The sequence below is a fragment of the Engystomops pustulosus genome, chromosome 9, assembly GCF_040894005.1.
Source record: "Engystomops pustulosus chromosome 9, aEngPut4.maternal, whole genome shotgun sequence".
Lineage (NCBI taxonomy): Eukaryota > Metazoa > Chordata > Amphibia > Anura > Leptodactylidae > Engystomops > Engystomops pustulosus.
Window position 1 is genome coordinate 79843859 of NC_092419.1, and position 14892 is coordinate 79858750.

Here is a 14892-nt window from a genome sequence, read left to right on the forward strand (position 1 = left end):
TTTTTATAGACATTCCATGTTTCATAGCAAAAAATAGCATTGTACATAGTAATGACTGGAGTATCCCTGGTCGCAGCCAGGATAGTATATTATTATAAAACATAAAAACCGTATAACAAGATAACAGTGTAACAGTAAGGCAGTGTTGGCTGAACACTATATAGACACGAGACAAGGGTAAAACACAAAGGGGAAGTTGGGTGTCGGTTCAGGTATCCCTAATACGGCGCATCAAAAGGTCTATTGGCCATTGATAGAGCATTGTTACTCAGAGAATGTCTCTGCTTCTCCAGAAGTCATCCCATGGAGCCCACACTAGATTAAAACTCTCCAGTTTGTTGTTCAACAAGGCTGTCAAATGCTCCATTGTACGAACATCCTGTATCCTAACACAATAATCTTTTCGGGAAGGGGGAGACACTTGTTTCCACTTCGAGGAGATTAGGCATTTTGCCGCTGTGAGGAGGTGTAAAAGTAGTTTAGCTGATTGCTTGCCCAAGGTTTCAGGGAGGATATTCAGAAGATATACACTGGGGTCTAAGGGTACTGCTTTACCCAGGGTAGATTCTATCACCGACCCTACCATTACACGATCGGATTTTGACGTAATAGTGCCGACTTTCATGCAAGACAAATTGGGGGGGATGTCCGTCGTACAACCCGGCTGATTCGGACTAAGCGTGAGATTTAAAATTCAAATTGTGTCGCAAGACATCCACTCACATACAACGGGAAGAAGAAGGTGAACTCTGGCGGACCTGAGCGGGGAAGCGACACATGCAGGATATCGGGCGCACTATCTTAGTGATTCGTGCCGGACATCATCCTGGTCGGACAACGCACCTCAGGGATCGTGACAAGATCGAGTAAGTAAATGTGCCCCTATGTGTCAAGCTCTGAGCTCTGTGTAGAGGGGATACAACAAGCTGTAGGTGAGATTGCTGTTAACTGTGGGATGGGCGGGTCTTGTGGTGCACCACAGCCTTGTTTACTGGCTTGTCACAATCTCAGGTGGACACAAGCACTTCCACATGAACGGACTACATTAGGGGCCAATGTAGAGGTTTTACGGGGGCTCCAACAATGATTCTTAAGCTTCCCTGTAGCTTTTATTTTTCTTGTACAAGTTGTCCGGAATGGGTGGTCGATGGACCACAAGCTCAAAATGGTTTAATCTAATTTGCACTCTGTAGATATACATATCAATAACAATGCTATACCAGTGACAGAATTAGAGGCAGCAGGTAACAACATTTTTTGTAATAAGTTATTGTAGGTGTCACTTTAAGAAGAAACTGAATGATGTTTTTTGTAGATCCTCAGGATTGCCTGCGCCATGTGTAGCCCCCAAATTGAGGGGGGGAAGCATTGAAAACCTTGAGAGAAGAATGTCAACTTCAGCATCAATTAGATGGGAGAAATCAAATACTGAATTATTAAGTGTAATTACAGGCAGGATTACTTCAATAGGCAGAGTAATTTTACAGATGATTGCTGGAAAACATGAGACAAAGGAGTTCCTTTAATCTTTCCGGCAAATCTATTTATACCACAAGAATGCTTGCAGTGTATACTGCCAGTGTATAGAGATGGAGTGATAGATATACATAGATTGTCCCAGATAAAGGATTCTTTTACATGATCCAGTAGTATGCTGAAGGAGCAGGTAAAGGGGATTAACTGAACTGTGGCATGCTTTAGAGGGCAAGAACGGGTCTTCTCATGGCTTCATATATTCATATTCACTTTCAAAAGCAAGTTTATATTACTGCCTGAAAGGGAAGCCAATAATCATTGTCTTAAAAAGTAACCATTTTCTTTTTTTAAGGACTTAATTGACTTTATCTTTTGTGGTTCTTCATCAAATTCAAAAACAAGTTTAAAGGGGCATTTCCAGTTTATAGGAAGGCCAAATGCGCACAAAGTTCCTTAAAGTGCTTCCCTGTCTCTACTTTCAAGATTTAAAGGGGTATTCCCATTTCTGCACATAATTATTATTGTTTTTATGATAAAAAGTTATACAGTTTTTCAATATACTTTCTGTATCAATTCCTCACTGATTTCTAGATCTCTGCTTGCTGTCATTCTATGGCAAGCTTCTATGTTTGTTACTAGTGGACAGGTGCACAACTTGTTATATCACAGACAGTAATCAGAGCTGTGTGATATAACGAGCCGTGCACCGGCGTGACCATAGTCAGGTTTCTCTCCACTAGTAGTAAACTTTAAAGCTTTCTATAGTATGACAGCAAGCAGAGATCTAAAAAACTGTAAGGAATTGATACGGAAAGTATAAAGGAAAATTTTTAACTTTTTATCATAAAAATAATGCCATTAATTTGCTGTAATGAGAATACCCCTTTAAGTCTTTCACATTTCTAATTTCCCAGTATGTCTTTTCTTGCTCTATTAAACAACATGGAACTGCCAAAGATAGCCGACAACATTACTAAGTGTTCTCTGACAATCTCATAGGGGCACATTTACTTACCCGGTCCAGCGGCGGGTTCTCCGGCGCTGATTAGGGTTCTGCCGGGATTCACTAAGGTCCGTGCGCCGATATTCACCAGGTGTCGCTGCTGCGCCGAGGTCCGCTGGAGTTCACCTGCTTTTTTCTGGTGTATGTGAGTGCTTGATCTTGCGACACAAATGGCTTTTTAAATTCTGCGGTTTTTCCGAATCCTTTGGGTTGTCTGGTGGCCACGCCCCCTGATTTCTGTCGCACGAAAGTCGGCGCGATTGCACCAAAAATCGATCGCGTGCGCCACAATTCCGTGAAATACAGCGCAAAGAGGAAATATTCGGGAAAAACCCGACGGATTCGCGGCTGCGGACCCTTAGTAAATGTGCCCCATAGAGTCAACTAGATTTTCAGTAGATATGTTTGACCACCATGTATACCCCCACTATCCGATTCAGCAGTGTCATCTAATGATAAGACATCTTGGACTACCAAAGACTCCTTGGAAGCATGGACCTTACATGTTCTGCCAAAATAAAGTTTCACTTAAAACACTTCTATAAACTGCAGAATGATTTATGTCTAACATTTTGTCATGATGATTTTTCCTATTAAAACCTGTAAAATAAGCAATTAATTCCTAGTACGGACTCTGTGTTACTTCATCCCTTCTCACTGTCTGTGCCTGTGGTAATTGATGTGAAAAAGGAGATATTCTTTTCTTGCAGAGCACGGCATAAAATGGTAACACTGTGTAAACAAAGGATTATACTAATGGATTAAACACAGATTATTGCTATTACAGCTTTGTTATCACAGAAATTTGTGATCAGAGCCGAGCAAAACAAACACATGCCCACACTGGACGTGTTCTTCATTCATGCAGTCTTCAATGTCTTCCGCTGCCCTTTATCTCATAAAGCACACCTAATGCTGGCCAAACAAATAAGCCTCTGTTCACACAATAACATTGCCTTCCTATATGAAATGAGCATGTGAACGCCTCCGTACAGATTCTGTTTCTTCCATATATCGATTCATCTATTAGCAGTAAATGGAAGCCATCTTTGTAAACCATCATTGAAAGCTGTATATCCAAGCCCACAAGAAAATGTTGCAAATATATTTTTTTAACAATTTCACAGCATTTGGAGTTTTCTTCCTCTTCCCAGTATATGGCAGGGAATATTAAATATCTTCACTATGTAGTACAATTTATTATGCAGAAAACAAGCCATCACACAGCTCTTCACAATAAATTAAAATAAATATGGATTTTTGAAGGTGGGGAGTAAAAAGAATCAAAACTCAAAAACGGAAAAGGACCTGGTCTTTAAGGGGTTAAATGTCACTGGCGGCTCTGCTAACAGCATTTAAAGAATAGCACCCTTGATCGTGCCAGCACTTTGGGTGTTACTGGTGGGGTTACTGGTGGGGGCTTGTTACCTGAATCCAACAGAACTTTAGGTTCAAGCTCAGCTGAATTCTAAATAAGAAAGACATTTTGGTCTTTGGATGGGTCATGTTGGAGTATATTAGGCACACCAATGACAGGCAAGTAACCTGTGTTTTGTGACTTACATGATATGGGTCAGCATTGTCATGCCCCCATGGGTGTCAATGAGAGCATTGATGCTCCAGTGGTGCTTTGGCATCATTTGAGGAACGATCATGCAAAAGACAGACAGGAGAGAGGAGATGCTACAGAAGACAGAAAATACATTGGGGCACATTTACTAAGGGTCCGAACGACGCACTTTAGTCTTTTTGGTGCATGTGATCGGATTGTGGCGCACTGGTGCCGGCTTGCAGGCGACAGAAATGGGGGGGGGGTGGCCATCGGACAACCCAACGGATTTGGACAAACCGCAGAATTTAAAAAAGAATTTGTGCTGCAATATCAAGCACTCACATACACCGGGAAGAAGAAGGTGAACTCCGGTGGACCTCGGTGCAGGAGCGTCTGATGCAGGAACTCAGCGCACGATCTTAATGAATCGTGGCAGACCCGAATCCTTGTCGGACAACGCACCGCAGGATCGGGACAGGACGTAGTAAGCAAATGTGCCCCATTGTGCCAGTAGTAATCCATATTGTTGGCGGGAGTAGCACTACATCCTAAGGTGAACCACACCAGAGTGCACTGCTTCTTAAAGTGTCAGGATGGTGTTGGAAATGTAACAAATTGTTGCCGGTGTATTGGTGGTCTAATCAACTGTGCAACCATGAACTTTTTCCACGTTGTGAATAAAGTCCCTCCAATCTATCAGTTGCGTCATTGTTCATTTTCGCTTCCCATGAGTCAGGAACCATGTAAGACAAGGTGGCCTTCAAATTAATATTTTAGGTTTATACCAATCTACCATATGGTGACCCCCATAACTGTATACTTTAAATGACCATCTCAAGTACACGACAATTATTTATCATCAGGCGCTACGATGTGTTCAATGACTTGTGAATCTACACTGGTGTATCAGGACAGGGATCTCTTTAATCTGTGCCATGTTTAAGTCCTTGGTTGCAATCAGAGCTCATTTAACTCGATCAATAACCAATTCATATTTAATCTCTCAGCTCTGAAATCATTGCTGATGTTATCTGCTCTTAAACAATGAGATTAATTTATATTTCATGCTGCCCCTAGAAGTAGGAGCATTACTCGGCCAATAAGTGCTCAGTATTAAAAATTTCTCTTTCGTCTTCTCAGAACCTCAGACGATTGTGTGACTTCCTGAAAACCTTTAACAGCGTCATTGTTTGGAAATTTCTGCTCTTATAATAAAGGTCCGACCTCATGGTACCAGCCCATGTTCTCATAGCGTTTACTGTTATAGACACTTAAGGGAAGGAACGCTTTTTAATACAATTTTTAGTTAGGTATAGCACATAGCGCGGACACATTGCAGTGAGCCACAAAGTGCTCACCGTATGGTGTCCATGCATAATGCACGGCAGCCATGAACTAGCTGCCATCTTGGGAGGGTCCAAGCAGATCCAGATCTATTGTGAAGTGTATTTTTGTATGCTGAGCCCTGAAACCTGAAGGCTGCCTCATAAAAAGATAGCAATCATACAAATAGCACTTGATACAACTTTAAAGTGGATAATGCCGGATGATAACCACTGTCGATTTCCAACTCAAGGGAAGTGTTTTTTAATTTTTTTTTTAAAGATTCCTGCACAGGGTTAATGATTGAGTGTTTTTTAATTTTTTTTTTTTTAAAGATTCCTGCACAGGGTTAATGATTGAGTAAGGCTACTGGCCATTGTCTGTCTTTCTTCCTTCTAATGTAGTCTTAAATCCGGCTGCATTGGACATTTATGTAGGCCAGTCAGCATGTACAGATAGGGAGAATAGCAGTGAAATCCACATACCATGGTAATGAAATTAATGAGAGCTCTTTAGATATAACTGCACATTAATACTGACCTTGAAAAGTGATCACCATGAGGTTTACCTGAAATGTGCATGTGAATTAACTCTGTGACTTAACATATGGCTCCCACAATACCATGCAGCTTCATAAACAGGAAGTCAGCAAATGTATAAATGCAGCTTCTGTTTGAAGGAAAACAATAAAAACACAATTTGATAATAACAAAAATGATATGCAAATATCAACAATATTTACCAGTGAAACTTTTCCAAAAGATCATCCCTAAAAGACCCTTTTCAATGACATTTTGATATCCTAATAAGGGGAGTGACAAAATGTGTAATGAAAAAAATATAAAAAAAAAAAAAAATCTAACAGCATCAATATTGTAGACTGCATCTTTAAGCTCCACTTTATAAAACTGTACAAAAGGGGGAATAAAAGTATTTTAGAGACTACACACAATTTTTAAAAACAAGACACATTTTCCCCTTTTTTCTTCCATTTTCAAGGTTTAAAAAAAGCAAGAAATAAAATACTAAAATTAAAATAACAGCCCTGATGTAGTACCACAAAAAAAGACATGAAAATTAAAAGCAAAAACAAAATTAATAAAATCACACGCTTTATTTTCACTTTTAGAACTAAAAATACTGAAATCATGTCTAGGCAAATGTCAAATGTGAAAAAAAGGAGAAATTGTTAAAAAAAAATTTTTGCATCCTTTATGTTTTTGTTATTATAGTCAATCTGCATCAGATAGTGACGTCACTTTTGTGACCTTGGAAATGTCACCAGCAGACTTTCCCTTCATTTATATCACCAGACACAAATCACCTTCCTTAATCTCTGTGGAATAGCATGGCCTCTACTATTGTGAGGATTTAAAGTGGTCTTCCTCCATTAGCTTCATGCAAGTAAATCCATTATGTAGCCTCCTGTCCTTTCAAATCTATGTCAAAAACCACATCTTCTAGGCTGAAAGTGACCTGAAAGCCTGGATGATATTGTGGCCACAGAAAAGTAAACCTCTATAGCTTAAATTGACGATACAAACATGAGTAACTAAATACAGTGGGTGTGGAAAGTATTTAGACCCCTTAAAATGTTTAACTCTGTTTCATTGCAGTAAATCGGTAAGATCAAAAAAGTCTTGACATAAAAAACAGAAATGTAGATATTTTTGCAAATTTTTTTTTAGTTTTTCAAGAAAAACTAAAATATTACAAGGTCATAAGTATTCAGAGCCTTTGCTCAATATTGAGTAGAAGCAGCTTTTGAGATAGTATAGCCACGAGTCTTCTTGGGAATGATGCAACAAGTGAAAGAGTTTTTAATCCCAGACATATCTGTACTTGGCCTCATTCATCTTTCCTTCAAGTGCAACCAGTCGTCCTGTCCCTGCAGCTGAAAAACACCCCCATAGCATGATGGTGCCACCACCATATTTCACTGTTGGGATTGTATTTTGGGATTGTACTTATTTCTCATAGTCTGAGAGTCCTTTATGTGTTTTTTAAAAAACTTTATGCAGGCTTTCATATGTCTTGAGGAGAGGCTTCTGTTGGAACACTCAGCCATAAAGCACTGACTGATGGAAGGCTGCAGTGATAGTTGACTTTGTGAAACTTTCTCCCATCTCCCTACTGCATCTCTGGAGCTCAACCACAGTGATCTTGGGGTTCTTCTTTACCTCTTTCACCAAGGCTCTTCTTCCACGATTGCTTAGTTTGGCTGGACGGCCAGGTTGATGAAGAGTTGTGGTTGTCCCAAACTACTTCTATTTAAGAATTACGGAGGCAACTGTGCTCTTAGGGACCTTAAGTGCTGCAGAAATTATTTTGTAACCTTGGCCAGATCTATGCCTTTTCTTGTTATTGTTATTTATCCATGGTGCTATACAATCAGTATGGGGTTTGCATACATTTCATTAAGACAAGATCACATGCAAGAATAAATACAAAACTACTAGTGGAAGGAGAACCCTACCATTGAGGGTTCACAATCTATATGGAAGGGTAGAGGTGAGGGAGCAGAGGTTTGTAAGGTGGGGGGCAAAATGACACATTTTGGTAGAGAGTTGCAGATTATGGGAGATACACGGGAAAAGTCCTCAATGCGGTTGTGAAAAGATCAGATGGTAATAGAGTGAGGCAGAAGGTTCTGTGAGGAAAGGAGAATACGTGTGGGGCAGTATTGGCTGATGAACTCATAGATAAACAGTACGCATAGGGAAGGTTGTGGACAACTTTGTAAGTCATGGTTACTATTTTAAATTGAATTGGTTGGTTGCGGGAGATGGAATTTGAAGTAAGGATCTGTTAGTGAGGCTTAAAGGATTAAGCAGAGTATAACATGACTCCAAGGCAGAGGAGGTAGGTCTAGTGGGAGGGATGTTTAAGGTGGAGGAAAGATTATGAGTTCTGTTGTGTCCATGTAAAGTTTTAGAAAACGGGAAGAGGAGAAGGAGTAAATGGCTGATAGACACTCTGGAATTCTTGCTGGAAGAGAGGAGATATCTGGACCAGAGATATAGATCTGTGTGTCATCTGCATAGGAGTGATATTGAAAGCCAGGGATGGGATAGGTCAGTGCACATTTACTAAGGGCCGTGCACCAGTTTTCTGTCAGACTTTGCACATTCTTCTAGGTGCAAACTCCTGCCAGATTCATGAGGAACATGCGCCAGAAATCCTCAATCTGGCACACTCTTCACTATACACAGGCAAACTGAATATGGGGCAGTTTGCACTGTTCTTAGTAAATGTGCCCCATAGCATCTGTAGCAGGAGAGAATGGTCAACAGTGTCAAAGGCAGAGGAAAGATCAAGAAGGAGGATTACAGAGTAGTGGTGTTTTGCGTTGGCTGACAATAGGTCATTAGAGACTTTGGTCAGGCCAGTCTCAGTGGAGTGATTGGGCCCTAAAACCAGATTGTAGTTTGTAAAGAAGCAAGTTGGGCAAAAGACAGGAAGATAGTTCTAGATGTTATTCCAGGAGTTTTGAAGCAAATGGAAGTAGTGAGATAGGGTGATAGTTTTTACTTGTCTTCTGGAAATAAATGGATCCCGCTTTGTACGAAAAGAATGTGCCAGCTCCATTCATATACGTCCATTTTTTCCTATTGGCGGTGCGCCACACGACGCACCCCTATAATGATAGGTAGATGTTTTTTAAGGTAGGTGTACCAGGGATGCCGGTTGGGTTGTCTAGTTGTAATGAGAGAGAGGGGGGCTACAGAGTCCAGTCCTAGTGTTGTAGAAGGTGGCAGCAATTTGTACCTTCTTGCATGAGGATATGGAAGAGATAGATAAGAGTTTCAGAGAGTTTTCTCTGACGTCCTTATGTTTGAGATTTCTATGTGGGTGTTTAGGCCTGTCGACTGCAGGTGTGGTTGAAGCCAGAATGGTAGATAAAGTGACTAAGTTGTGATCAGATAGGAGGAGAGTAGTGTTAGACAGGTTGGATAGGGAACAGAGGTGGGTGAATATTAAGTCCAGTCAACTAAGTCATAATTAAGTCAAATGCCTTGTGACAATTCTGTCTCTGAGCTCCTTTGGCAGATCCTCAGACCTCATGATTCTCATGAGCTCTGACATGCACTGTGAACTGTGAGGTCTAATATAGACAGGAGTGTGCCCTTCCTAATCAAGTCCAATCAGTTTAATTAAACACAACTGTACTCCAATGAAGTAGTAGAACCAGTGCAAGGAGGATCCAAAGGAAATGGACAGCATGTGAGTTCAATACATTTGCCACAGCAAAGGGCCTTAATACTTATGACCATGTGATATTTCAGTTTTTCTTGTTTAATAAATTAGCAAAGAAATATCTACATGTCAGTTTTTCTCTGTCAAGATGGGGTGCAGAGTTTACATTAATGAGCAAAAAACGAACTTTTTTTTACCTTACCAATTGGCTGCAATGAAAAAAAGAGTGAAACATTTTCCACACCCAATGCACATGACTCAGTAGCTGGAAAGGTTGGTTGTTTGAAAGTAAAGTAATACATCTCTTATGGAAACGCAAATTAAATCTTAATTGTAGACACTGAGTGCCCGTAAGACCTCACATTCTATATCCTGTTTCTTCTCCCCTGTGTTTCCAAAGTTGCCATGAAGTGGGCTCTTCTTATGTTGATTGGTTGACTCTTTATTATGGTTCAGGGGTTTATAATCTCTTTCTACATACTATGGATCTCACTACATTGATTTTAGGGAAAAATCTGCAAGGTTGTACAAATCAGTACCATAAACTGGCTAAATGTGTATGTATGGCGGTAAAATTACATATAACTGCCAGCTGGAAATCGTGGGGCCTTTCCTTTGGCATTGTAAAGTCAAAATGTTAGTTTATGAATAATTTTCAGCTCCTGGATCAGACACCATGGAAGGGTATTTAATAATCTGGCAGCCCTTCACTGACAACAACAATTTCCTGGAATTTTATACTAGTCTTCTCGTAGGGCACGTCTCACACCTAGGGCATATTATTAAAGGAAAACTACTACCTATTAAGGGAGATCTGATTGTAGGTTCCTCCTAAAGTCTCCCAGTAGCCTCTGCTGTTCCATCTTCGTGTGCATCCTCCGCAGGCTCCTGATACAGCTCTAAATGTGCAGAGCTCCTAAGAAGCCAAAAGCATAAATACAGCTAGTACCCAAGCTCAAGCTGTATCAGGAGATCCCCGAGAAGGTGCAAGTAGGTAAGACTGCAGAGGCTACTGGGCCATGAAGTAGCTCAAACAGCCTACAGAGACTACTCCACACCCCTGTAGCCTTTGCTAAAAATTTGCATATTAGTAAGATAAAGTTTAGATCAGGTTATGATACATTAAAGTATAAGAGAAAGAAAGTATAGGACTTAGGGCATTAGGAGGAACCTATCATTGGATCTACAAAATAGGTATATTCCTAATGGTAGGTTTCCTTTAATATTTCATTACTGAAAATGTACCTAAATATTTCCTCATGGATGTAATAATTTGTGAAGCTATTGGTCTTGGGTCTCTTTTAACATTCTGACAATATACCTAGCTTGTTATACGGTATATCCTTTTTTCTGCAGAAATGTACAAAGGATACCAAATCTCTCAATGTTGTCAATTTTTCTTGTTTCTGTTGTAACCTGTACCCTCTCCACAAAATATTAATTTACTGCCTCTCTCTACTCTCTCTGCGTATCTCTACTCCTATGAAATATGAATGTAAGATCGGCAGGATTTCCTCATTGCACTTTATCCGTGTTGTTTTAGGAATGCCTTCGGAAACATGACGAAGAAAGAAGAAGTCAAGTGAGAAGTTTAGGAAGACCTGTATTATGTGTGAGACACCAGAACATGGAGAATGCTTAGAACAGAACACACAACAAAGCAAAAAAATATTACCAGTATTAAAATAGCACTGAAAAAGTAGATCATGTAGATCCTATTCTATTATTGAGCTTTTTTCTCTTTCTTGGAATATGTAATTAGTTATACAATTTACACTATTACCTCTGCATTCCTTTCCCATTCACAAGTCAGACTGTAGAGTGCAAAAGAGACGGTGATGAGGGAGTGAAGCACAATTCCCACTAGGTCAGCATCCTCCACTGTATATTTTCTTTCATCAGGTTTTTCATATAGTTATTAATGTATCTTATAATTGTGATGGATCCACATGCAGGAATGGAGGAGAGGAAATAAGGAAGTTTAATCTTTATTAGAACTCCCCATCAATTATTTACTAAAAAAAGACAATCCCATTATAGGGGTTTTCCTAGAAATATGAAAGACCCCCAGGCACCCATACCTGAGGTTGAAAACAACCCCACATTTATACACACACAGGTTCCCGGTTCCTGCATTATTCTGGTATTTCCAGTTTCTAGGCCTGTGCACAGCCAGGACCTTTTTCATCCAATGAGTTGCTTCCTGAGACCGGGAGACAACACAAAAAGTCGAATCCCCTGGGAAAGGAAGTAATGTCCCGTGATCTGGGTAGGCAATTACCACTTCGATGAAGTGGTTCCCGAGACCCCCTGTAACTTACAACCCAGCACAAAACCATAAATACTGAAGCAACACAGGAACCAGGAGTCTGAGCAAGTTAAAGGGAACCTGTCACCAGGGACCTCATTTTCACTAAACACAGGTTGCAGAAGCCCATTACAGCTGCATTGGAAATATGTAATTGTGCCTTATCTAAGCATTTGCATTTTACTTACCTTGCACCCTCACAGAAGTCACTCCTCAGCTCTCAGTCCACACCTTTGCACTCCTTCACAGGAACACAGCTCACCGTGTGGGCTAAGGAGAACTGTATATTTTATCATTGTAGTCCCAGCCAGAACTTTTTTGGTCTCTGTGACAACTGGATTTTAAAAATGTTGGGTTGTCATAAGAATCAGGATTAACACTAAAGCTTCATTACAGACACCTGTGATAACTGTTACAGCTGATCATTGTAGCCTAGGACTAAAGTACAATAAATTACCAATATCCAGAGGTCCGTTTGTAACTAGGGGTTGTATATAAGTCGAGTGTTCTTAAGTAGGGGACCGCCTGTATAGTTTTTTTACTTACTTTTTGGTATCAGGGATTCTTTCCCACATAGAAGGTTTGCATCTTGAAATTGTTAAAGGTAAAAATCTACAGTCATCCGAAGAAGTAAAATAACTGATCTGTACATCACTTGCAAAATAAAAAACATACATTTGAGAAGTGTTATTCTGGCAATTATGTTTCTCACTGAGCAACAGATGGGACAATTTTACTTGGATTTTGAGAAACTGAAAAAGACTTGGCTCATCTATAGTTCTCTTTGGAACGTGGAAAAAATATGGTTCTGTAACCCTGTTCCCAATTAGTTTTTCCTACTTTTTTTTTATTTGATTTTATGTGAATTCATTACAGAAATACAATTTTGGGAGGTAACTAAAATATATATAAAATGAGTCAGTGAATGGTTTCTTTGACTGCATTGGGCAAAGTGCGGGCATACTCTTTTTGAGACAGTCTCTTTCGATATTGACAGTAGGTTAAGCATAGGCAACACAAGCCTTGCAGAGCCAACAGCCTTGCTGGCTCAAGTCTTCGGGGGATTTTTGAAAATTCCAGGATTGCTTGTATTTTTAAAATACACATACAAACATGATTTATAACTCTGTTGAATGTCAAAACAGACCTTCAATTAAATCTAACTTAACAATTAATTTCTGTCTAAAATGGGTGTTCATAACTTCAAAAAAGTCACTAAACAAAAAAAGTAATGAAAACACTGAATAACTAGCAATGCAGGGGTTTAAAAGATGCAGTTTAGAACAATATGTACAGTATCAACACAGTGTACAGTGGGGGAGATTTATCAGAAGTGTCGGAGAGCAAAACTTTTCTAGAAGCTCAAAGGCAACAAATCCACAGCTTTCATTTACCCACAACAGTGTATAAAATGAAAGCTGACTTATGATTGGTTGCCATGAGGAACTAGAACAGTTTCTCTCAGACACTTCTGATACATCTTCCTCAATATCTAATATTAAAGTACCATCAGAACCACACACATAAATATACAGTGAACTCACCACACACATTAATATATTCTGTGTATATATATATATATATATATATATATATATATATATATATATATATGCCCTGAATATAACACATAGATGAATTTATATTCTACCGCTCAAAAGTTTTGTAATAATTTCCTTTGAAAGAAGTTAAAAAACTTCTTTCAATGAGGCTAACATTAAATAAATCATAAATACACTCTATACATTGTTAATGTGGTAAATGACTATTCTAGCTGCAAACATCAGTTTTTTAATACAATATATAAAGGCCCATTTCCAACAACCACCAGTCCAGTGGTTTAATGGTACATTGTAACTGTGTAAGAAGGCTAATGGATGTTGGGAAAACCCTTGTTCAAGTATGGATAACACTGACCTTCCTTTGAGCTGGTGAGCTGGTTGAGAATCTGGAGCTTCACATTTGTTTGTTCTCTCTCTCACAGTGGCCAGAAAAAAGAACTTTCATGTGAAACTTGACAGTATTTTCTTGTTTTTAGAAATGAAGGCCATTCCATGCAACAAATTATCATGAAACTGAGGATTTCCTACAATGGTGTGTACTACTCCCTTCAGAAAAGAGGACAAACATGCTCTAACCAGACTTAAAAGAGAAGTGGGAGGCCCGCCTGCACAACTAAGCAACAAGATAAGTACATTAGAGTGTTTAGTTTGAGATACTGACAGCTCACAGGTCCTCAACTGGCAGCTTCATTAAATAGTTTCTGCCAAACGCCAGTGTCAACCTCAAAAGTGAAGATGACTCCAAGATGCAGGCCTTCAGGGTAAAGTGACAAAGAAAAAGCCATATCTAAGACTGGATAATAAAAAGAAAAGATTAATGGGGGGAAAGAACACAAACATTGGGCAGAGTAAGATTGGAAAGTGTTATGGACAGACAAATTTTGGATCACACAGAAAAACATTTGTGAGATGCGAAACAACTGAAAAGATGCTGGATGATGCCTGACGCTATTTGTCAAGCATGGTGGAGGTCATGTGATGGTCTGGGGTTTCTTTGGTGCTGGTAAAGAGCGAGATTTGAATAAGGTCAAAGGGATTTTGCAGCAGATGGTATCTATCTGTGATGGAGTGGTCAGCCCAGTCACCAGATCTCAACTCCAGTGAGCTGCTGTGGGAGCAGCTTGACCGTACGGTACACATAAAGTGCCCATCAAGCCAATCCATTTTGTGTGTGGGGCTTCTGAAAACATGCAGTGAAATTTCTCCAGATTACCACAGCAAGAATGCCAAAGGTCGGCAATGCTGGGATTGCAGCAAAGGCAGCATTCTTTGATGAAAGCAAAGTTTGAAAGAGAAAATTATTATTTCACATAAATAAAAATATTTCAAACCTTGTCAATATCTGGACTATATTTTCATTCATTTTGCAACTTAATTTAAAAATTACCATATGAAAACACAAAATTGTCTGGGTGATCCCACACTTTTGAGCAGTAATATACCAGTAATGAGTATATCACAAGAATAAATA

The 14892-nt window shown here is 39.5% G+C and overlaps 1 long non-coding RNA gene across 1 annotated transcript in view; it reads left to right on the plus strand.

The window, feature by feature from the left end:
• LOC140077653 (uncharacterized) overlaps positions 1 to 11243 on the plus strand; it is a 78033-nt gene extending 66790 nt beyond the window's left edge. The window contains exon 4 of the long non-coding RNA XR_011849807.1: positions 11095 to 11243. This is a non-coding gene — a long non-coding RNA (uncharacterized lncRNA). The remainder of the gene's footprint in view (positions 1 to 11094) is intronic.
• The last annotated feature ends 3649 nt before the right edge of the window (positions 11244 to 14892 follow it).